The 23,834-nt window shown below is 55.5% G+C and overlaps 1 protein-coding gene across 1 annotated transcript in view; it reads right to left on the reverse strand.

Moving 5' to 3' along the window:
* CDC42SE1 (CDC42 small effector 1) overlaps positions 1 to 16,744 on the reverse strand; it is a 48,897-nt gene extending 32,153 nt beyond the window's left edge. The window contains exon 1 of the mRNA XM_024212743.3: positions 16,620 to 16,744. The gene's annotated coding sequence lies outside the window, so the exon portion shown is untranslated. The remainder of the gene's footprint in view (positions 1 to 16,619) is intronic.
* Between the last annotated feature and the right edge of the window lie 7,090 nt (positions 16,745 to 23,834).

The raw sequence follows: 23,834 nt of genomic DNA on the forward strand, positions 1-23,834 counted from the left end.
GGAGTGCTAAGGTGGCTTGAAACCGTCTTAATTCCAGGCTCCCCAAGCACAGGGACAGTTTCTGGTCCCCCGCTACTGTACACACGTTTGCAAGCTGGCTGCAGTTGGGTCTGCTTCCCGCAGAGAGCTGGGCTCCTTCACCGTGCCGAAGTCTTATTAGTGTTTCTCCAGTGCCAGTCATCCAGCGAGCTAAACACCCTTTGCCACCGTTCATTAACCCCCCACCCACAAGGTAGATCACGCTCATCGGCCCCCTGGGACAGATTGGAAACCGAGGCATGGGGAAGTGAAGGGACTTGCTGAGGGTGCAAAGTTGTATAGTGGCAGAGGCAGGAATAAGCCCTGGCGTCCTGACCCACCCCCCAGCAGTTCACAGACATGCCAGCACCCCTCTTCCCTGGAGACCTGGTCACATTTCTCGTTAGCGGGTAACCACCAACACGTACAACGCAAATCAAGTGCGCACCGAGCAGCTCCACACCCTGCCTTGCTCGCAGAGACCAGTATGGACTAGGCCTCGGGATTCGGACAGGGCCCCTTTCATTCTTCCTCCCCACGCCGGCAGGGAAGAGATGGGTGGGGGGAGGAATTTTTGCATTAGACCGAAGAGACAAAGTGACAACATCATCACGCCATGCTAGGGACCATATCAACTCACGGACCCTAAATACACACGCACGCAAATGTGAATACGATTACAGCCAGCGCCTGCTAGTGGCTGGAGGTCCAAAGGCTTAGAACCAGTCTACTACTGCTACTGAATGGAGCTTCTCCCTTTAGATCAGTTTTGGAGCAGGTGGATCCGTGGTGTGGAGTCCAAAGTCCGTCGTGGCCATGGTTCTAGTGCGTGCACACGGGCGTGCAAACATCCACATGGCACTTGCACGGCCCAGGCACAGCAGAGCACTTCCACGGGCAGGGAGAGGAGACGCCCTTGGCTGTTCTTTTTAACCGCTGATCTTTATGTGAGAAACTAACTTCTCTCTCAGATTTTACATACGCGGGGGGAGGGGAATTTGAAGCGTGGCAGGAAACTGGGCTTTCCATAAGAGCTCGCGCCGTGTGGGCTGGAGAAACTTGTGTCACGAGATCCCAGCCACAGACAATAGCTCTGGAAAGTTTGTGGAGGTGGCTTTTACACCCCAGACTTCCCCCTGCCCCCCAGCCACACTCCCACCCCCGAATCAGATGTGCATTCAGGGGCAGGTTTTCAAGGACTCAGCACCCACCGTCGGGGCTACGTATTCAAAGGCTACCAATCAAGGCCAGATTTCCAGCTTAGCCCTGGACCAGATGTGCGGAGCTCTTGTGCAAATCCAGCCCTTGGAGCCCAGTTAAATGCCAGCCACGCACACGCTCCAGTCAGGTGGGGAGCGGCCAGGATCAGCCCTCAACCCCTGGCTGGCTGATCTTCCCTGCAGCCCCTTTCTCCCCAGGCTCTGCCTGCAACAGACCGGCGGATCCAGCTAGTCGGAGGAAGTGCTTTGAAAAACAGCTGCGGGGTGGAGGCAGCGGGCAGGATGGAGGCAGCAGGAGGGCGGGGTGTCTCTAAGTGCCTTCCTGACAGCGAGCGAGCGGTGGCGGGACCAAAAGAGGTCCCGTTTGTGATTGCATAAGGAACGCGAGCAGTGATGCCAGCGCACGGGAGGCTGGAGGCTGAGACAGACATTGCAATCCTAGGCAGAGTCTTTGGGGACCACTGTGTTACAAATGGTTTATGTATGACTCTGTTGTACTCCCCCCAGAGCTCCTGCAGGAACTAACCTGTGTGTGTGTGGGGGGGTTGGATTACCTGCGATTATAGAGAACTTGAGAGAATTTCCATCCCGTGGGGGGTTTGAATAGTCTTCCCAGAGACTCAAACAACACAAGGGCCTTTGGTTTAAAACACGGCGCTCGAACTGCCACCAGGTTTCTTTTGGATGCAGCAAACGGACAGGAACTTCTGTCCCAGGGGGCCCCAATCCTTGCGGAAGAGTTGGAGGGACTTTGGCCGACAAGGCCCCCTAAGATTGATGGGCACCCCTGGGGCAGCCGTTCGCATGCGGATAGGAACATCTCTTGTTTTTCCACATTTCTCCGGAATGCTTTTACCTTAAGAATAAAGGTGCTTGCTTAGAAGGCGCTGGGTGGTAACTTATCACACCACTCTGTGCATAGCCCTCGGAGAGAAGGCAACGCACAGCCGCTGGCAGACTGGCTCGCTGGGGTATCTGTGACACTCGGAAAGTGAGGGGTGGGACAGGACAAAGGGATGGAACCAGCCAAGCCCAGCGAGAACGGCCACATATCTTGGACCTAGAGGGCGAGAGGTGGATACAGCTGGGATGTACGTTCATTGCATAGATTAACAGGAAAGTTAGGGCCTTCAGTGCCGGGTCTGCGCAGATGTGTCCCTAGACGCACCGAGGCCCTCATGGAATGCAGAGATGTCACCAGGACACGGGGCTGCCCTAGAGGGGCTACTCCGCCACCCCCCTACTGGTTGTATGCAGCAGCAGTCCAGAGGGTAGACGTGCGAATAGAGACCTTTGCTGTTACCAACAGGCATGTTCTCTGTGGTGGAACATTCCCTGGAGATCACGGCCCGCACCCTCGATCCCTCCTACCCGCTTGGTATTCAACATCCCGAGAGCAGTCGGGGGCGGTACTTGGGCCAGCCTCAGAGAAAGCATTATCTAGCAGCTAGAACAGTGAACTGAGAGCCAGGACACCTGGGTTCTAGTCCGACTTCAGAGGACGTGGCGTCTAGTGGCTAGAGAAGTGGGGACTGCGAGCCAGGGACCTCTGCCATCGACTCACTGCGTGATCTCTGGCAAGTCACTTCTCCTCTCCGAGCCCCCGTTTCCCCACTTGTACAACAGGGATAATGATACCGGCCCACTTCCCAGAGAGGTTGTGAGGGCTTGATTCACTGTTTGCCGAGAGCGTAGGGACCCTCCCCAGAGAGAGGGCGATAGCAGAGCTTAGCTGAGAAGAGGAGGGTTTGGGACAGAATCTAAGAGAAACCAAAAGCTGTGAAAGAGCTGCTTTTTCTCCAAACAGAGCAGGCATTTTTAAGACAGCGTGAAGGGGGGAAAAAGAGGGAAGATTAAACCCATGACTTTAGCCTGCGTGACTAGCCGAGGGCAAAGCTGGCCTCTTCTTCCGAGACCTCCCGGTCGTGCGGCAGAGTAATTATTAGGACCCCCCGGGTTTGTCTGACGCAAACGCACAAATTGGTGTTTATTGGCCGGCGTGCGCAAGCAGGAAAAGTGACTCAGCAGAAAAGCGGCACTGGAAGGGGGCCGGAGGAGGACCTGGGGTTTATTTCCCGGAATCACTCTGCTGAGTTTGCAGGTTACATGAAGCTTTCCCCATCCGCCCGCCACGGTCCCCACCCAGCCGCTGAACATCCAGCCAGCTCTGCCCGCACATGCCCCCGTTGTGCCCACAGGTGGGCGTGGTTACACCCGCGCCAGCGCTGACAATAGGCTAAGTGCTAGTGTAGACAGGGCTACGCCAGGCTGAGAGCAGCCATGACTGTGGTCTAGACTGGGCCAATGAAGCTCAGGGTTGGAGGACGCTCCCATTTCTTCACCCCTAGGTTAGTGAGGCTGCTGCAGCCCGAGGGAAGAGCAGGGACAGCCCAGCACGGCCAAGGCCGGCCAACGCCACCAGGCCTTCGACACGCTCAGAGGAGAGAAGAGTCCACACATGAGGCATTCTGGGCTGTCAGAGAAGGAGCCTGTTATAGGCCACATGGGAGCAGGACCCTGTCGGATCAGGCCAATAGCTAGAGCTGCTCGTTTGGGTCAGACCCGGACATCTGTCATATATACTTATACACTCCCCACTACCGTATTTATCCTCACAACCCTGTGAGGCAAGGCAGGGCTATTTTCCTCTTTGTACAGATGGGAAACTGAGGCACAGAGCAGCGAAGTGACACAAGGAGTCCGTGGCAGCGCGGGCACCCAGGTCTCCCAAGTTCTGGGCTAGTGCCCCAAGCAGAGCATCAAGGATCCGCAGAACACGTCCAAAGAGCTCTTCAAAGTTTATCAGCCTAGCACAGATCCTTTGACCGGCCGGGGCCCTATCAGAGGGAGACGCGTGGCTGTTTACAGGCGCTCAAGGAATCCGGCGGCCAGAGGCTTTATCTGGGAGTTGGTTTCCATCCAGCAGCTCCCCGACAGGCCACGCAGATCGCCCACCCTGACGGACCAACAGCCACACGCGTGGACAGGCACCATCCCCCAGGAGCCTGCTTCCCTGCGGGAGCCCACAGGGCTAAACTTCCCGCTGGGCACGCTAAAGGGGAGTGGGGGAGACAGGAAAGGGATTGCGCATAAGTGGGGTGCTCTGAGCCACGGTACTTCTAATGCAGCCATCACCGGGGTATCGAGGCGCGAGGAGCAGTGCGTTGGAGGAAGGCGAGAGAGCCACGTGAGCATACAGCTTTGTCTACACTGGGACATTAATTCAGATTAAGGCAGGGTGCGAATTCAAAGTGGAATAGCTACTCTGGAATAACTCCATGGGTGGACACTTTTATTCCAGAGTACGAGCCCCTTATTCTGAATTAGGCCTGGTCTACATAGTAACACTCAGGACCATTAATCTGAATTAACTAAAAGATGTGAATTTAAAGAGGGGATTCGATAAACTGCATTAACCGCCTGCATGGATCCTCCTGTTCAATTCATTCAAATTAAGGCCACTAATTCTGAAGGTGTCAATGGAAGCGGGGGAGGTGTGGGGTCCAGATGGGACCAGGGCAGTGCAGGGGTGCAGATGGGAGGTTGATGGACATGGGGGAGGTGCAGGGTGCAGTCAGGAGCCGGGGCACTGTGGGGGTGCAGACGGGGGCATAGACGCATTGCTGGAAAAGGGGGGGCAGGGGGCAGATGGGCAGGAGCGAGCATGTGTCTGTTAATCTCTTTTCCAGGCAGACCCTGCACTAACCCAGCCGGCTTCACTTGGCCGTGCAGAGAAAATCCACCCCCCTTCCCCCCCCGATCAGTCGGCGCGGGCGGCCAGCCCTGACCTGCCTGAGCGCAGGCTGGGCCCCGCGGCCACGGCTGCCGTGCAGGAACGCGCCTCGGGCCGGGCCTGATTGGAATTGCCCGTCCTGCCCCGACCTGCTCGGCTCTGATGAATCTTCCACCTGGAGCCGGGAGGAATCCGCCACTTGGCAGAGCAGGGAACGTCCCTGCCAGGGCCCGTCTCTCTGGTGCTATGGAGGCGGGACGGGGACTAGGGGGAGAACAGGAAAATCGCTCCAACCCGCCTCAGTCACGTCAGAGGCTCCCAGCTCTCGGTGCGCATGTGAATCTCTGCACCAGGCCTCGGGGAAGAGCCGCTGAATCCACCCAAAACCAGACCCAACCCACCCATCTGCAGGGCTGGGTGCTGCCCAGACACAGCAAGAGACAGTCCCTGCCCCAAAGAGCTCACAGTCTGAAGAGACACAGGGTAGGAAGGGAAACTGAGGCACAGAGAGGGGAAGGGAGTTACCTAAGACAGTTCTAGCCCTGCCTCTCTTGCTGTCTCTGGAACCCCCTCACCATAGTATGGAGCACCTCACAATCTGTAATGTATTTATTCTCATGTAAGGCAGGCCAACCTATTGGGGAAACTGAGGCACGGAGAGACTGAGTGACTTGCCCAAGGTCACGTAGGGAGTCTGTGGCCGAGTCCCTGGGCCATCCTGCCTCTCTGACCCCTCTCCTGTGTCCCAATCCTGTGCTCTAGCCACTAGACAACACTGTCACTGCGTGTTGGGCTGGCTTCTCTCTCCCCGTGTGCCCCTCCTTGTGGTATCTGGCCCACAGCTTTGGGGTCCCACCTCACACAAGCTGGCTCCTGGTACAAGGCTGGCCTTAGAGCACATGGCTTGGCACCTGGTCTGGGGCAGATGGAGGAAAACAAATCTGTGCCTTCTCCACGGCTCCGGGAGCTAGGGAGTGAAGGGGGAGGATGGGCGGCTCCCACCTTGGGCCGCCTAGAGGGACTGGGATAGAGCGATTCATGTGCCAAGGCCTCGCTCCGTAGCCCGAGCGCCTCCAGCCAGGGGCAGGCACGGCAGCAGAGTGGCAGGCTCCCTCCGAGAGCCGGGCAGGGCACAGCCGCAGGGACTTGCCTTAATGGAAGATTTGCATTGGCTGCCCTCCCTTCTCCAACCCCGCCCGCTCCCAGCCCTCGGGGAGGGTCAGACTGGCCCGAGTCGCCCTGCGCACGCCAGGGGAGCTCTGGATTTGGCCCAGACGCTGGTTGTAAACCCCACGCCGAGAACAGGAGCGTACACTCCTCTCTGGCCAACTGACCCCCCCCCCCCCATCTGCCCCAGACTCCAGCCCCTGCCCCACGCTCAGAGCGCCCCATCCCCACCCACATCGGCCCCCAGACGGCGGAGCAGAGAGGCGCCCTGGCAGAGCTCCATTTCCTTGAAGGAACACTGTGGGCGGCGGGGAGGAGGGAGCAGATGACTCAGGTCCCTTGAGCTGCTCATGGAAGAGAGAGACGGCGCAGCGAGATCCTAGCTGGTGCACCAGAGCAGGCTGGCTGGGGGGTTATATAGCGCTCAGGGCAAGGCCGGGGGACAGCAGGGGTGAGCTCATATCACTGCTGGGAATTCTACCTGCAGGGCCTATTCCTCTCCCACCTGTGCAGCTTTGGTGCCGGTATAAATCCAGCTGTTTCAGTGGAGTGGCTCCTGATTTACACCGCGGAGAATAGGATCAGGCCTGGGGCTGCTTGACTCCATTGAATGCCAGGCACTGATGGCTCAGAAAGGGGCCAAATTCTCTCCCTGGACGTCAGCGCGTTGATGCCGGCACAGCGGCTGGCTCTGTAACGTTATGTGCAAAACGTCACTAATTCCGATGCAATTCGATGTCCTGGCAGGACGCACTGGGCCCAGCTAGTCCGTTTTGCAGGAAGGGGTCAACACGAACACGTTCGCACTGGCCTCTGTTGCATCCCGGCGCGCTAGAGCAGGGGCTTGGGGGCCAGGACTCCTGGGTTTTATCCCTGGCTCTGGCAGGGGTTAGCGCACACAAAGAGGAGTTCTGACTCCTGGCCCTGGGAGGGGAGTGTCACTTCGGGTCTGTCTACACTGGTCTCCGATTCAGGTCTGAGCCTAAGCCCCTGCTTCTGTCCATCCACAAACCAGCCTGACTCGGGTCAGCACTCAGGACTTGGGTCCTAGGACCCTGCTGAGGGGGTGGGGCAGCACCGAAGTCCTGCTGTGACTTGGGTCCCGTCCTCCTGCAGCGTGGGTGCAGCTCAAGGCACAGACCCCATCGGAAGGTCTGCGTCGCGCAGCACGGACACCACAAGCCCGGGTCCCACCGACCTGGGCTTCGGGTGCGGCGGAGCCAGACCCTGAGCGGTCAGGGCAGGGGGAATCAGGCCTCCTGGGTTCTGTCCCTGGCTCTGCTGCTGGCTTTCGGGCAGCCCCTTTCCCTGCTCAGCGAACCCTCGTGCGAAGTGGCGAGGACACGGACCTGCATCAGAGAGTTGGGACTGATGCTCCGTCGAGCAAGGAGACCGGAACAGGTAGAGCGGCCTGCAGACCGGCTCTGCCTTCCTCTTAGACTCCATTACCCCTCTCCCCGCCTAACCGGGAACGTCCGATCACAGCTTGGCTGCTCCCCCCCTTTTGCCAGCACTAAATTCACTTTGAAAGCAACAGGGTGCACGTCCAGCGGGTAAAAACCGAACTCGGGGCCCCATTCGCCTCTCGTTCCCGCTGGGGTCCGTCGGGAGTAACTCCGCGGCCCACAGTGGTGTTCGAACCCTGTAGGGGAGAGGAGACGAGACAGGGGCCCTGGATCCGACTCGGAAGTGGCCCAGCGCATTGGGTGGTCCGGGCCCGTTGTAGCAGAGCGTGTCTGAGGGAACCGCCGGCCTCCTGTCCACGCACATCCCCAGGCGGGGGGTCAGATCCCCAGCCAGGGCCGCTGTGACTCATGCTCCTCTATCAGCTGTTCGGGATTTCGCCCCAGTTCTCCAGTAACAAACTGAAAAGGGGAAAGACACCGACCAGCCAGCCAGACCACCCGCATGACTGCAGAATCCTGCCTCCCCCACATCCCAGTACCAGTCCTCCCCCATGTACAGCTGGAAGGGGGGGGGGGGGAGAGATTCTGATCCGGGCTGGGCCTCTGCCGATTCCCAATTCACACCAGAGAAAGGCAGAGGAGAACCAGGCCCAGGGCTGATGACTAAATGGCTCCTTCCTACACCACGTATCTGCCCTGGGCCAAAGTCACAAGCGGACGCAGCTCACGGTGATTTCAATGAGACCAGCAGCCTCCTCCCATCAAGGCTAGAGCCATCTCATCTGCTCCTGGGACGTCCCGGGGGCAAGAAGGCTGATATAGCTGTGGGCGGGGAGTGAGAGTCTGTTCGGCCGCTCAGGGTCTGTCTACGCTGCAACACAAGCCCAAGGTGAGTAGAACCCGAGTGAGCAGCCCCCGGGTTTGGTAACCTAGGGCTTGAACGTCTACACTCGTCTGTAACCCCAGGTTAGGAATTATTGAACCCTGGATCCCAACCTGCGTCTCCACTGCATTACACGGGCCAGGGTCCAAACCCCCGGACCCCAGCCGGCATCCCTTTGAGAAAAGGAAAAGGCCCCATGTCACACACTCGTTCCAGGGCCTTTCCCTACAGCCCAGCGCTGCCGAAAGCGGAACCTGATGCCAGTCGGGGGCCAGCCCAATCCGCTGACCCAGTAACCCCGGTGCCATCCCATTGGACGGCCAGGCGAGCAGAGAACAGGCAGGGCACAGTCAGCATGCCCTCGACTTGCACAATGCACTGTTTTATTTAACCGCTGCTGTCGTCTAGCAACTGCGGGGCTGGTCCGACACGAACAGCAGGAGACGGGTGAGGGCAGTGCCAATGGGTGTGACTGCACTGGGGCCTACCGTGCCAAGACAGCTCCTATAGCCATGTGCCAGGTATACGTCTAGTGGCCTCCTGGACTAGCATCTCTGGGGGGCTTTGGTGCTCACTGGTGATAGCCTCTGGTCGTGAGATTCAAACGTGCACGAGGCCTGTTAGTTTCATACTAATTTAGGGCTTGTCTACACATGGAGTTATTCCTGATTAACTATTCCTGATTCACTCCCTGTGTGGACACACTTATACTGGAATAAGGGCTTGTCCACACAGGGACATTCAGAAAGTTAATCCTAGGGTGACCAGATGTCCCGATTTTATAGGGACAGTCCCAATATTTGAGGCTTTTTCTTATATGGAAGCCTATTACCCCCCACCCCCGTCCTAATTTTTCATACTTGCTGTCTGATCACCCTAGTTAATCCTAATTAACTGAAGGGGGGAATTTGAAGTGGATTAGTTAAAAATCACATTCGATCCCTGTGCAGATGCTGTGATTCAGATTTAAAGTGGTCTTCATGCAGTTTAGTTTAATTAATTTTGGAAATGAATTAAGACCAATCAAATTAAGACCACTTTAAATTTTTGAACGAGGGTGTTCACACAGGGGTTTAATGTGGTATAGTTAATCCTCTTTAAATGTACACCCCCACCTTAATCCAAATTAATTTCCCCATGTAGACAAACCCAGAGTCCTAATTTTCCTTCCAGATAGGTCTAAGGCTGAGAAGTTGGATCGCTTCACTCATGGGTGCTGTCGAAATCCAGGCCTGTTGTGCGGACTGGACCTGCAGCACGACCGGATCCACACTACAAACCGGAACGCTGCTTGGCATCGGTGGAAAGCGCATCCACATGGCTACTAGATCCCCAACACGGCTGTGTGCGTGTGTAGCACAGACTGGGCCTTGGCATGGAGCTGGACGGGCCTGGCAACAACACTTGATTTATAGCAGTAGCCCCTAGAAACGCCAGCCCTGATCTGCGCCAGGCACTGTACATACATGCAGGGACAGTCCATGCCCCAAAGAGCTTACAGTCTAAATAGACCAGTCAGCTAATGGATGGGAGGGGAAACTGAGGCACGGAGAGGGGAGGTGGCTAGATCACACAGCAGGTCAGAGCCAGGAACGGAACCCAGGACTCCTGAGACACCTCCCCCCCCCCAAGCCTAACCACTAGGCCACACTGCCTCTGCAACACCATCCTGAAGGTCAACAAACTCAGGTGGTCAGGCCCAGGGGGAAGGCAGGCGAAGCAAAAGTTGCATGGCAGGGCTGAGCGGACTCTTCCCCCAGACATACCGGCCCAGGAACGCCGAGCTCTGGCCCCCCAAACCGGATCTCCGCTGCACAAAGAGCTATCCAGACACGGCCTCCTGCTTTAGCTCCAGGCCATTCCTCCTTATTCCCCCCTCATCTCATCGGAGACTGAGCAATTCCTATCCGTATTGTTCTGTGTAGATATTTATAGCCTCCGTTCACCTCCCTCCTCCATCCCCAGCCCAGCCTTCTCTTTCCTGGGCCATTATACGTTTAGTTCCCTGCTTTCGCTACTGCAGCCTAGTGAAAAATCACAAGCGTCTCCTCTGTGGCGAGATCAGCTAGCGGGTAAGAGGGGAAAGCACATGTTCTGTGATCTCTTGCTGGTTTCACTGAGACATGGGGTCCCTGTTCCGGGTTGTCTACAGATCAGATAAGGAGGGGGTGGAAGAGGAGACGTGTGACAAGACAGATAAGAATACCGTGAACTTCTGTAGCGCCTTCGACCTGCACTTCAACTCCACTTTACAGAGCGGGAAACTGAGGCACCACGGGGCACGTCACTAATCAGCAGCAGACCCCAGGAGTCCTGTCCCGTGGTCACTAGACTATGTCGATTTCCACCCCCCGTCACAGCAGCGAGAGATGTGCCATGGCCCATGGGATGATACACAGCGGTAAGAGCGAGCCCGGTTCGCAATGCCAGGGCCCTCAGCGCTGGGGAGGCACCTCTGAAAGGACAAAGAGCCGTGAAGGAGAGGAACAGTTCTCCCACCCCCCGCGGAATCACTCACGCCCGTGCAAAGAGGTGCCCTCCCGACTGGGTAGCAACTACACCCAGTTAACCCTGGTGTGCAGCAGCTGAACTGATCGAGAAGCCGCCCGGCCGCAGCCCCTGGCCAAACCTCGTAGCCCAAAATTCCTACGTGCCAGGAGGTCACCATGGGCAGACCCCTCTGCTCAGCTCCCAGTGTGAGCGGGAATGGAGGCATCTACAGAAGCAGCTTTTATGTTAGCTGGTCATGGAAACAGAACAAAAATGAATAGAAAGAAAAAAACCCTTCCCCCCCGAAACACACTCAAACCGGTTTAGAACTTAGCTGTGACCTGTCTGGGCACAGAGCTGCCACATGGACCCAGCCAGCCCCACCACAAACGGCCGCTCTGTTCCCCCCAGCAGGGCCACGGCTACGCTCAGACCCAGGGAGCTCTTCAACGGGGCAGCTGCTAACAAGGACGCTCACAAATTACGTCTGCCTTGGAAACGCCGGCTCCAAGCCGCCAACACAATTCACGATTCGGCTCCGCCGGGCCAGACCCCCAGCTGGTGCAAATCAGGACCGCTCTACTGACGTCAATGGAGGAACACTGATTCACATCAGCTGGGGAATCTGAAGTGGAGAGAGACAGGGGCTGCTCCAAACAGCAGGTGCTGCAAAGCAGAAGGTCCTTGCTCCCACAGGGGAGAGAGGGTGAAAGGGATAAAGAAGAGGGCAAACAAGGAAGCGAGCAGAGGATGGGAGAGATGTCGGACAGAGGGCAGCAGGTGCAGAGGAGAAAGCTCTGCTGACCTGGGCAGAAGGAGCAGAGAAAGGGGCAACTGGGGGTTAGCTGCAGTGAGTCCACGGAGGGTTTGAGACGCATGGGAGACAATTCTGAACCACTGGTGTGAGTGGCAGGAGTTCTGAGGGGGCCGTGGTGGAAATCTGGGCGTCTGAGCTCAGGCAGCAAGGCCCGGCTCACCCTGCGTTCAGGGCGAGGGGGGATCAGAGGCTACGACGGAGGAGAACGAGGTTGCCCTGGACCGGATCCTCAGCTGGTGGAAATCAGCACAGCTCTGCTCTTCGCTGTATCTCGTGACAGAGTGACGCTGATTTCCACCAGCCGAGCACCCAGCCCCACGTTTGTTACTTGCTACTGCGTGTTCCAGCTCTGTGTGTATTTTCTTTGCACCTCATCTTCCTCTTTGGGAGCCTGATTCGGATCTCACATCTCTGGAGTCACTCCTGATTGACGCAGGGGTGAGAAGAGAATCGGGCCTCTGGGGTCTGTGGTGTGTCAGGCAGTGTGGAGACAGAAGTCACGTCCAGGAAAGTACGCCCTGATAGTCCCTGCAAACTCAACGTGGATTGTCTCTTTGCTCTGTCTCTGTACAGCGCCTAGCGCATTGGGGGCTGTACCGTTGACTGGGGCTTCCCACTGCAATGCCGTCAGTCATCCCCGTATCCCCCACACCGTGTTCTCACCCTCAGCCTGGGAGAAGGGGGTGCAAATGCCTCTCTGAAACCCACCCATGTGCTCCCCACCCCCTCTGGTAAATGACTGAGGTTGTTCCTCCCGCAACTGCTGAATGAGAAGAAAGTAACAGTCCACAAAGACGTTCCCTCCTCCTCCCCCTCCACGGCCCGCTCTTGCAAGCAGAAAATCTGCTCAGCCCCAAAGACAGAGCATTCCTCAGCATGCCAAAGGCTCATTGTGCCCTGGCCCAGCCGCTGGCATTTGCAGAGCTTGGCTAAATTCCATTAACCCTCTGCGGGGCGCGCCGGACTAGCCGGGCAGTACCCATTCCAGTCGGGCTCTTTTCTGCCCTCAGCGTCACAGCGAGCTCTCCCGGGCTTGATGCCTTGTGCGTTAGTCCAGTTTCGAGTGGCTACTCCGGGGCAGCAGCGTTCCAGCAGCATGGCCTGGCGGCGAGTCACACCTGGCACGTCCCCGTGCCACTGGCAGGAAAGACGGTGAGATGGGACGCTCCATCCCTTCCCCTGATCGCCTCGGAGTCTAACCGCCCTTCACAAGAAAGCCAGCCAGCTGCACGCAGGCCTTGTGGTCATATTCAGGTCACCTCTGCTCCGGGCCAATCATTCCCCTTCACGCCCCTTAATCCTGGCCTAATGGCGTTAGGACTCAAGAGATCTGGGTTCTGTGATCGGGCTGCTCCACTGCCCTAACATTATCCAGCACGAAGCTCTCTGGGTACGCCTCCACCGCAATGAAAAACCCACGGCACCAGGCCTCAGAGCCTGAGTCGGCTCAGGCTGCGAGGCCAAAAACGGCATTTGGGCTTGGGCTGGAGCCTGGTTTCTGACACCCTCCCCGGGTCTCAGAGCCCAACCTGAGCATCTACACTGCAATTATTAGCCCCCGGAGCCAGCTGACCCAAGCCAGCCGCTTTGATCGCAGTGTAGACGTACCCTCTGCAACTCTGTTTCCCCTCCCGTCCTTTGGCTCTTGAGACCAGGCGCTCTTCAGGATAAGGGGTGTCTGTGTGTCGCCCAGCACAAGGGGAGCCCTGCGACCATCTTTTCAGTCTGTGTTTGTACCGCCCCTGGCACCCGGGGCTCCTAGATACTATAGGAACACAAATAAAATATTATTTAGTACCATAATGGAGGCAAACTGGCCCCAAATCAGGGGGCGATTGGATCATCCGTTTTGGCTCAGCTCACCATAGTGATCACAGACGGATAGGAAATTCATATCCAGGTGCCCCTAAAAAAAATCAAGTGGTGTCTGAATCCCCTGGCGAGGTCTGGGCTCACCACTAAGGCAAACACACGCAGCCTCTCTCTTCAGAAGCCAATGGGCCAAATCCTCACCTGGTGCAAGTTAGTTTTGCCTCACTAAAGTCAACGGAGCAATGAGGATTTATTCCAGCCAGGGATCTCGCCCTGGCTTTTAAAGAGATGGGCCAACCATACGATATTCAGCTAAGAACTGAAGGACCAAGTTCTGCTCGGATACCTGCCTGTCCTCTTTAGTCCAGCTGAGGTAAATCGACCTGGCTCTACCGCTGGTTTACCCCAGCTGTGGATCGAGCCCTTTGACGCCTGAGCTTTGCACAACCACAGCTGAGAACTGAGGCTGCACCAGGTCTGAAAAACCAGGCTAGAGATGGCAAGATTTCAAACCCGCGTCCGCCCCCAGCCGAGAATACTGTGAGAACGAGCCTTTTGCGCAGCGTTTCAGCGCTTCTCCTGCTGGCCCCCGGGGAACAGCAGAGGCAGCACGAGATGTCTGGTATTTAATCAAGATCCTTTCTTGCTACTGTGTGGAACAATGGGTGCCCAGCACGCCACACGGGGTAGCAAAATTAAACCCTGCTACTGAAAAATGCAACACAGTTTAATTTCCCCGTTAAGTCCTTGGGAGGCTGTGAGAGCCGCAAACATGCCCAAAGGCGGTGAGTCACCGTGTTTATTCTGCAGGGCTGTAGCAGGGCTGACCAGAGGCGTTTCTTCACAGAGCCACAATTCTAAAATCAGACGGGACCCACGGTGACCACCTAATCCCACCTCCTGCACAGCACAGGCCAGAGAACCTCCGCGAAATCATTCCTGTTTCAACTACAGCATCTCTTTCAGAAGAGGCGGCTTGAAGAGGTTTAGGTTGGATATTAGGAAACTCTATTTCACTAGGAGGGTGGTGAAGCACTGGAATGGGTTCCCTAGGGAGGTGGTGGAATCTCCATCCTTAGAGGTTTTTAAGGCCCAGCTTGACAAAGCCCTGGCTGGGATGATTTAGTTGGGGTTGGTCCTGCTTTGAGCAGGGGGTTGGACTAGATGACCTCCTGAGGTCTCTTCCAACCCTAATCTTCTAGGATTTCAAAATCGCCAGTGACGATGGAGAACCCACCACGACCCTTGGGGAACTGTTCCCACGGTCTAAAGTGTCTCATTCAAACACACACCAAAAATCAATCAACCCATCCTTCATCACATGAGAGACTGCTTAAGAAAAGCAAAGGCCTTACAATTAATCCACCCTAAGGGAGTTTCCCCTGCAAAGGACAGAGGCTGGACAGGTCTGACTCTCCAAGCGACAGGCTACATTCTGTCCTCGTTGCCAGTGGCGCATCTCCACCAAACGAGGCCAGAATCTGGCACAGGTTCTGCTGAGACGGGGCTGGGGCGGTAGGTAGGTTTCCCACAAGGGGGCTTTGAGGATGTGCAGACCATGCTTTGCTGACAGGGAAAGGATCTGGGGACCCAATCTTGCTTCCACAGACAGCACGACTGGGCCTGGTAGTTCCTACGGCCCTTTGGAAGGCAAGGGAACCATCCGGTTCTCAGCTCAGAGACACAGACACAGACACACACAAAATGACTTCTCTTGCAGCCCTCGTCTGGCCGCTTTGCTGTTGAGAAATCCTGCAGCACGTCACAGGCGTGGGATCCTGCCAGGGCCGGAGTGCCCCACTGTCCTGGACTCTGTGGGGGGTTCTGCGTGAAGCAATTGTGCAGATACAATCCGAGCTCTAATGCTGTCTTAGTGGGTCTCCGGTTTCTTACTCACCACTGAATCAGCAGGGATCACGGGGGCGGGAAGGTTCCCCAGAAGGCTTGTCAGCAGCCTAAACTTTAAGGGACCAACGCCGGTTTTATTCCTCTGCCTTATTTGTTTTGAACTGACCTTTGAAGACCCTGATTGACATTTCGGCCACCACCACAGAGGTCCTGGGCTTGAGCCTGACCTCACGACAAGGTCACAGCATTGGGGTGGGTCACACTATTGGGGGGGAACAAACCGCTCCGGCTCCACGGTCCCATAACTGGGGCAATTGCTGCATAACCAGCAAAGACCCAAACGCACACAAAGGAGAGAGGAAAAGGTGCAGTCCCCGTCCCCTACCCGTTTGGATCGAAATCACCAGTTTCACCATCAGGAACATGCGGCCCAGAGCCAGGGGGGTGACCCTGCAAACCCCTCACTCGCTCCAGGGCTCCATGAGAAAGGGTTCCCACTTCCATCAGCAAAGGAGACACACAACAGCACCAGCCCTCTACCCTGCCAGCCATTCCTTCACAGGTTTGCAAGTTTCAGCCTGCAATGCTCTGCTCCTAGTCACCCTGCCCCTTAGTCACCGTGAGAGGAGACGGAGCGATTTGAACTCCCTGCTTCTCCGGCTGAAATTCAAACACATGTCTGAAAAGAGCGAGACTTCCGGCTCCATCCCACCCCGCGCCCTTTTCTGTTGGGGGTTTTGAATATTTCAAGCCCTGGAAAAGCATTTCACCTACCTGCTTAAAAACAACCCCCCCCCGCCAGCTGTTACAGGAAAGGAGGAGGGGGGGGGAGAGAACTTTCCCACAAGTCCCAGTTCAAATCTGAATCAATGGGACGCATTCAAGCCAGGCTCTGGAATGTTTTAAGAGGTCCTGAAGGTGCAATCGGGTTTCACTTCAGAGAAAGTAACAGGCTGGGGGTGGGTGGGGGGGAATTGCCGGTGAATTGAGCGAAGAGCCATGTTGCTTTCAAACACACGCTCCTTCTTCGCCTTAGCTAAGGCGAAGAAGCCCCTTGTCCGAGCCACTAACCGCCCCCTCCCCTGTGCCTGGGTGCTGGGTCTCCCACCCACAGAGCTCCAGCTGCCCGGACACAGGGTGAAATGAACCAGGGTGAAATTAACCAGAGTGAAATTAACCAGAGTGAAGATTCTAATTTTTTTGTTAAATCAAGTCATCTCCTTACCTTCCCCTTCTCGCAGCCCGGTCCCAGCGGGGCTTTCTCCGGGGCTTCCCCCCCCCGGCCGGCTCTCTGTGGAGGAAACTTTCCTTGGGAACTCCAACCCCTGCCCGAGGTGTGGTTCTGTTAGAGAGGAGCGAGGAAATGGTCGGGTTGCAACACTGTTTATGAAAGAGACGCTCTCTGGAGGCACAGCACCGACCCTGGCCACCGGCGGGCATTGCACAAGCCCGGAAAAGATGTCAGAGCAACCCTGCCGCTTTTCCCTTCGTGCCGGCCGGATTAACTCTCAGCTGTCTGAGCTCCGGGCCAGATGAGAGGAACCAGTTTATTAGGGCCAGAGAATTGTTGGCTTTTGGGGTTTTTTTTTTAAGGCTGATTTTAGGTGCCTGGGTCAAAATAAAAGGCTCTCCCCCACACCTCAATTAGCCTCATTTCCTTGAAGTGAACTGGGCTGATTGACACCAGCCGAGCCACTGGCCAGTAAGTTGCCCAGAATAAAAGGCCATGCTTTGAAACTGAAGCTGAGATGTATTTCCCAGGAGAAGTGGTTGGCAGCAGCTGCAGGGGTGTCATGGGGACATTCCCAGGTAGAGGTGGGGAAAGGGGACTTGGGTTTAGGGTACAGGGTTCTATCCCTGAGTGTTCTTAGACAAATAACTGCCTCAGTTTCCCCCACTGGGCTAGTGAGACAAGCTCTGTGAACACTTATGCAGGTGCTTCATTAACGGTCTACTCGTTTGAGAGAAGGTAAGTGTGCATGTCATTGTTGGTAAGCACGGGCCTTAATACAGTTCGGTTCTGAGGATAAATTCTTTAATGTGCCTAAAGTGCTTGGCGATCGTCAGTGATGCCTGGCCTGGAGGAGGCGAGAGGGAACGAGACCTGGGGCATGTCTACACTACAGCTGCAAGGCTTCAAGCACGCCTCTCCGTCCGGGTCGATAGACACACGCTCACTCTGCTCGCGTTAGCACGCTATAAATCGCGGTGTAGGTGTTGTGGCTCGGGAGGTGGTGCAGGCTAGCCACCTGGGCATGCACACGGGGTCGGTCGGGCATGTGCTCTGGTGGCGAGCTGTGCTCAAGGGCCACTTGGCTATTTTAGCACACTAGCTTGAGCACAACCAGCATGTCCGTCTACCCAGCCTGGGAGACATGATTCCTTGCTGCAGTGTAGACCTACCCCATGTCATGCCACTTGCATTCGGCACGTGGCTGAACCTTTCTGGGCCTTGGTTTCCCCATCTGCAAAATGGGTGTAAAAATAAATATGGTTTAATATGGACAGAAATATGGTTGTGATTTTTCTGGGCCTGATTTTGTCTTGCACCTTGTAGAGTCATTCGTACCGGTGCAAAATGGGCATAAAGCACTATTCTTCCTATCGCACTGGAGTAAATCAGCATCAGCATCATCCCTAGCAGATCTCAAAGCACTTTGTACAGGTCATCAGTATCATTATCCTCATTTTACAGATGGGGAAACTGAGGCACGGAGCGGGGATGTAGTTAAGAGACAGGATAGCGCCTCTGGAGATCTGAGCTCCGTTCCTGGCTGAGATTAAACTTGCCTCTGATTCCAAACGTGGGCTTGCTAGGACAGAGCTTGCGCGGTCACTGTCCATCCTGTACCTGTGCTGTGGAGATCTCTGGGGCTTGAAGTGATTTTCATCCTATCCAGGGTTTACAGTTCAAGGCTCTTGGCACCCCCACTATACAAATTGTTCCAGCACCCTGGGCTGTCAGTCCCATTCTGTTCCTTCCTGAAATGGTGCTAGCTTGCCCACAAGAGAGGAATCAGGGGAGGGCGGGAGAGGAAACACGGGAATTGCGGCATTTGACCCCCAGGATTCCAGACCCTTTTGCTTTGTGTCCCACAATGCACGGCGAGGGATGTCCCAGAATGCACAGAGCCCAGTGGTGAAGCAAAGCACTGGGAACGTTGCATGCTTACCCTACACAAAGTCCCTGTTGTGTAGGTGCCCTGGCCGGCTAGATCCTCAATGATACTGAGGTGCCTCCCTCCCATTGAACTGAAGGTTAGGCCCCTTTGAGGATCTGGGCCGCTGATCTGTAATGAATCAGAAAAGACTTGGCTGTGTGTACGCAATTGTCGCATAGTGTCTCTCTAATGCACATCACTTAGCGCTGTTATTATCCAGCCAGCTCTCCTTAAGAACTAGCTAAGGAACGAGCCGAATGGCACTTGATTTACAAGGAGGCTAGAACACTTTGGGATTTTCCATGATGATGCCAGTGCTCCAAAAACTCAGTGTGAATTAATGACACACATCCCCCTCCTCGTAGACAAGGCTGCACAAACGAACCAACCCGCCCATCCTTGCTCATTGATGGGCAAAGGTGTTTTGCAAAAGAAGATGAAGGAAAACCATGCACAAACATCGCGAGATGGGAGAGTCAGGGTGACGGAGGCAGACCCTTGTGACAAGCCAGCGTGAGGCATCAAACAGCCCAGATTGGACAGGAAAGCGGTTATGGCGAGATGGGGATGTGGCGTGAGTGTCAGTCTTCCGGCGAGGGCACAGCCGATGTCTTGTAGGACAAGAACCCCCCTAAGGAGGCGTCGAGGGAGAACAGATCCAATTGTTTCAAAGGGACCCTGTCCAAACGCTCTGTGGAATTTAAAAAAATACTGGGCCAGATCCTCCGCTGGTGTTAAAGCAGCATTGCTCCATTGCAGTCAATGGGCCAGATCCCCAACTGGTGTAATGTAACATCTCTCCACTCCATTGCAAAGGAACTACAATGATTTCCCCCAGCTGAAGATCTGGCCCATTTGTTTTTCATTCACTGCGCTTTTAATAGCAACTCAGTTGGGGCTTCCGCCCGGTGCATGCACCGAGATTTATTATTGTAGGGTTGCTTCAGACACATTGTTAAAATGAAAAATCAACTCCAGGACACAGCAGGTCTGAATTCCTGTTGTGGCTGCCAGCCTCCACAATCCGCAGCTCGTTAGCTTTGCCCAGTAGAGAGAGGGGGGCGTCTGGACCAGATTGTGAGCCGCTGAGGCCAGAATTTTCAGACGTGACCCCCGATTTCTGCAATGCAATTCGTGGGGCTCCTAATCACTGCGGGCCGGCTCAACTCGCGCAGCAGCAAGGAATTGTTTTGCATCGTGTGAGTAAAACATCATTTGTTTTGTCACTATCCCTGTGGCAATGATGGGGCAGGGGAATCTGAGTCTGGCTTTTTGCAAGGCACAGCCAGTCTCACACATCCCTCATGTTGAGAAATGGCTCTCGGGTTAGCTCCAAACCCAGATCATCAAGTCAACGGGAATGAGGTGCCTAAACACCTTTGAGGATGTGGGCCAAAGTCCCTTATGGCCCACGCAAACGGCCTCACTTTTACAGCTGAAAACGATTTGCATCACCAATGCCTGGTCCTGAAGCTGCGGTTAAAGAGACCGACAGGCCCAGCTCTGCAAAGCTACCTAGGTTCCTCCCTTCCATTGATTTCAGTTGACGTTCGGAGCTGTAAGTCTGAGGATCAGGGCAGAGGGCTTGTGTCACAGGTTCAGGCGAGTTGGGCCCAGCCTCATCTGTGATTGACCAGGCAGCTGGGACGGATCAAGTGAGTACACAAGCCAGCAAGCGGCTCTATTGAGGAGGAGAGCGACAGGAAGCAAGGTGGGTGAGGAGGGGGGAAAGGTTGGTGGGCGCCCACAGCCTGCTTTGTGTTACTTTGTGAGTGTCGCGTTTGAAGATGCCAGAGATGCCCTGATGGAAGGTGACAGTTCTTGCGCTGGGAGAACAGGCTGGCAGCTCTGCCGCGTTGTGATTCTATAATTATACTGCTCTCGTTCAGTTCCCCCTGGAGACGAGCCCGGCTTTACCCCAGGGGAAGGAATGCCAGGGCAGTTCAGGTTTCCTGCATGAATAATCTCGAGGCTCTGTCTCCCACACGGCATCCCCCCGTTTGGGCCTTGGCAGCTTGGGCGGGATGTTGCCAAGCAGAATGTATCATCGCCTCTTTGGACAGCTGCAGACCTTGGGCACCCGCTGTCCCTGGGCGTGAGAAACCCAGCCTTGTTCCCTGAATGGAACTTTGTGGCAATGCAACCGTTACACCAGGAACAGTCCTGAGCCTTTCAGAGCCCCCCCCCCCCCCCCCCCGCGCCCCGAATTTGTTAACAGCCCGGGGGCTGGCACGGCTCCTCCAGCCGCATGGGAACTGTGGGCTATCGCTTCGCCCGTGTGTAAGGATGGTGGTAAGTGGGCCTATAGGACATCACTGGTTAGGCCTCAGAGCAATCTCCCATCCCGGAAGCTCAGCTTCCACTCCTCGTTAATTCCATTAATTTTTCAACGGCAAAATGCTTTTTGGGAATGAATTATAGAGCAGCCCTGGGCTCAGCTTACGGTAACGCGCTGCAAACGTTCTTTCTTAGCCTCTTCCCACTCTCCCTCTCGCCCGCCCCCACTGGATTTATTTCCTCAAGGTGGGTTAAAGGCACAGACTCGACAGGCTGCAATCCTCCTATGGGAGAAGAGGAGGTTCAGGAGGGGGGGAGGAGAGGACTGCCAAGTAGCGCCCCATATATCTGTGGGGGCCGAATCCCTTTGTTGTGCCAGGCTGTCGCTCCAGAGAGAATGAACCATGGAGTCTCCCTCATCTTCAGCCTCTGCAGTTAAAAACCTCTAAGGAAGGAGATTCCACCACCTCCCTAGGCAACCCATTCCAGTGCTTCACCACCCTCCTAGTGAAAAAGTGTTTCCTAATAGCCAACCTAGACCTCCCCCACTGCAACTTGAGACCATTGCTCCTTGTTCTGTCATCTGCCACCACTGAGAACAGCCGAGCTCCATCCTCTTTGGAACCCCCTTCAGGTAGTTGAAGGCTGCTATCAAATCCCCCCTCACTCTTCTCTTCTGCAGACTAAATAACCCCAGTTCCCTCAGCCTCTCCTCATAAATCATGTACCCCAGCCCCCTGATCATTTTTGTTGCCCTCCACTGGACTCTTTCCAATTTCTCCACATCCTTTCTGTAGTGGGGGGCCCAAAACTGGACGCAATGTTCCAGATGTGGCCTCACCAATGGCGAATAGAGGGGAATAATCACTTCCCTCGATCTGCTGGCAATGCTCCTACTAACGCAGCCCAATATGCCTTGAGAAACTCTTCCACAGTCTAATGGGCTGGGGATGAAACAGAGGGAAGTGCCCCTAGCGGCACCGGATCCAACTATCCAGCTCTCTGCTCACCACGCCCTCCGTCAGGGCTGGCTGAGAAACGGCTTTCGGGTTTGTTCCTGGGGGGAAAAAAATTCAACAGAAAAGTTTTCATTTTGGGGGAGGGGGGAATCCAAAGATTTTTGGGGTTTGTTGAAAAACTGAAACCCCCCCAACTCAAAAACTGTCAGATAAAAGGAGGTGGGCTTTTAATGAGATCCTGAAACATTTCATCCAAAACAGACGTGTCCGGTGGAAATTTCTGTTTCGATGGGAAAGTGATTTTTCGTTGGGAAAAAAACTTTTCAACTGATAAATTTCTATCAATTCTCCCTCCCCCGCCCTCCTTCTCCCTCCCCCGCCCTGCCCAGGAGCGTTTGTCCTGTAACCTGTAACAAATTATCCCCTGACCACACCTTGGCCTTTTAAAATATACATATATATTTCCATCCATTCACTACTGGCCTTAGGAAAATGAAAATCTTTCAAGTGTCTCGGGTTTCCCGCAGTGCTCAGGAGAATAGGAAGTTCTCACTGTCCCCAAAAGAAAGTCCAACTCCAAAGATTTGTATGGAAAAGAGCCTCCTGATTTCCCCACTAGGTAATTCTGGTTTTACACTGATGTAATTCCACAGATTTCAATTAGGGCTGCCAACTTTCTAATTGCTGAAAGCCTTGTCCCGCCCCCTGCCCTGCCTCTTCCCCCGAGGCCCCACACCCTGCTCCCTCTCCACCTTCTGCAGCTCACTCCCCCGTCTCCCAGGACTCACCTCCTACCTGCACAGCAAGCTGGGAGGAGCTGACACAGAGCCTGCCCACCTGCCCAACTGGGGCACAACAGGGTGGAGGGGGGCCAGGGCACAGCGGTACACGGGGATCGGTCCCCGTAGCGAGGGGCCGGGGCAATGGGAGCACAGTGGGGCAGAAGGGGGGGTGCAGACAGGATTCCCTCCCCCTGGGTGGCGGCACCTACCTCTTGCAAGCCAGCCAATGCGCTCTGTCTCTCGCTGAGCAGAGAGCAGCTCCTTCATGGGGCTCCAGAAGCCGCTGCTGCTCTTTCCGCCCTCCAGTGGCAGAGGCTGGGTACTGTGGCCAACTGGACTTTTAGTGTCCGGTCAGCTGTGCTGACTGGACGCTGCCAGGTTCCCTTTTTGACCGGACACCTGGCAGCCCCAGTTTCTCCATTTTGACCCCAGCAGGACTCTGTTGAAATTAGGGTTATGTCTAGACTGCAATCTAAGCTGTGACTGCTGCTCAGGTAGGCATCCCAGAGCTGGCTTCACCCGCACTGACGTGGCTAAATATAGCCGTGTAGACGCAGTGCTGGTGAGATGGTAACGCAGCACCCCGGCCTGCTTGCATTGACCATGCTGAGACCCACTCCGCCACATTTGCACTGCCATTTTTAGCCATGCTAGTGTGGGTACGTGTACCCGAGCTGCAATCGCCCCTCAGGTTGCGGTGTAGACACACCTGGAACGGGGAATCCGACCCAGCATTTCTTTATCTTAGCTTCACCTTGGGCCCTTGCCATCCCAATCCACACCACGGCCAGGTCAGCTGGAACTGGGACAAAAATCACGGCACAGGAATAGAAACGTTATGATGGGAGCACTTAGCAGTTCCACTCAAGACTAGTCAGGCCGGGTGCTGCACTGACACGGAGTGAGAGACAGTCCCTGCCCCAAAGAGCTTCCAGTCTAAATAGTCAAAGAGTGGAAGGGGAAACTGAGGCACAGAGTGGGGAAGTGACTGACCCAGGGTCACCCAGCAGGTCTATGGTAGAGTTGGGAAGAGACCAAAGGTCTCCGGAGTCTATGTTCAGTGTCCTAGCTACCACACTGCATTGCTTCTCTCTAAGTTGAATTCAGATTCCTCACCGGGGAGTCCACGTGGCCCAGGGAAGGAGGGGAAGGGTTACACCTCCCTGATCCTCGGAGTCAGCCCCAATGAACAGATGGGCTGCATTAGCTTATGCCCCAGGCACAGGGGCCCGGCTCCTCAGAGGTATTTAGGTGCCTGAGC

The sequence above is a fragment of the Terrapene carolina genome, unplaced genomic scaffold (assembly GCF_002925995.2).
Source record: "Terrapene carolina triunguis isolate 2854851 unplaced genomic scaffold, T_m_triunguis-2.0 Scaffold227, whole genome shotgun sequence".
NCBI classification, from domain to species: domain Eukaryota; kingdom Metazoa; phylum Chordata; order Testudines; family Emydidae; genus Terrapene; species Terrapene triunguis.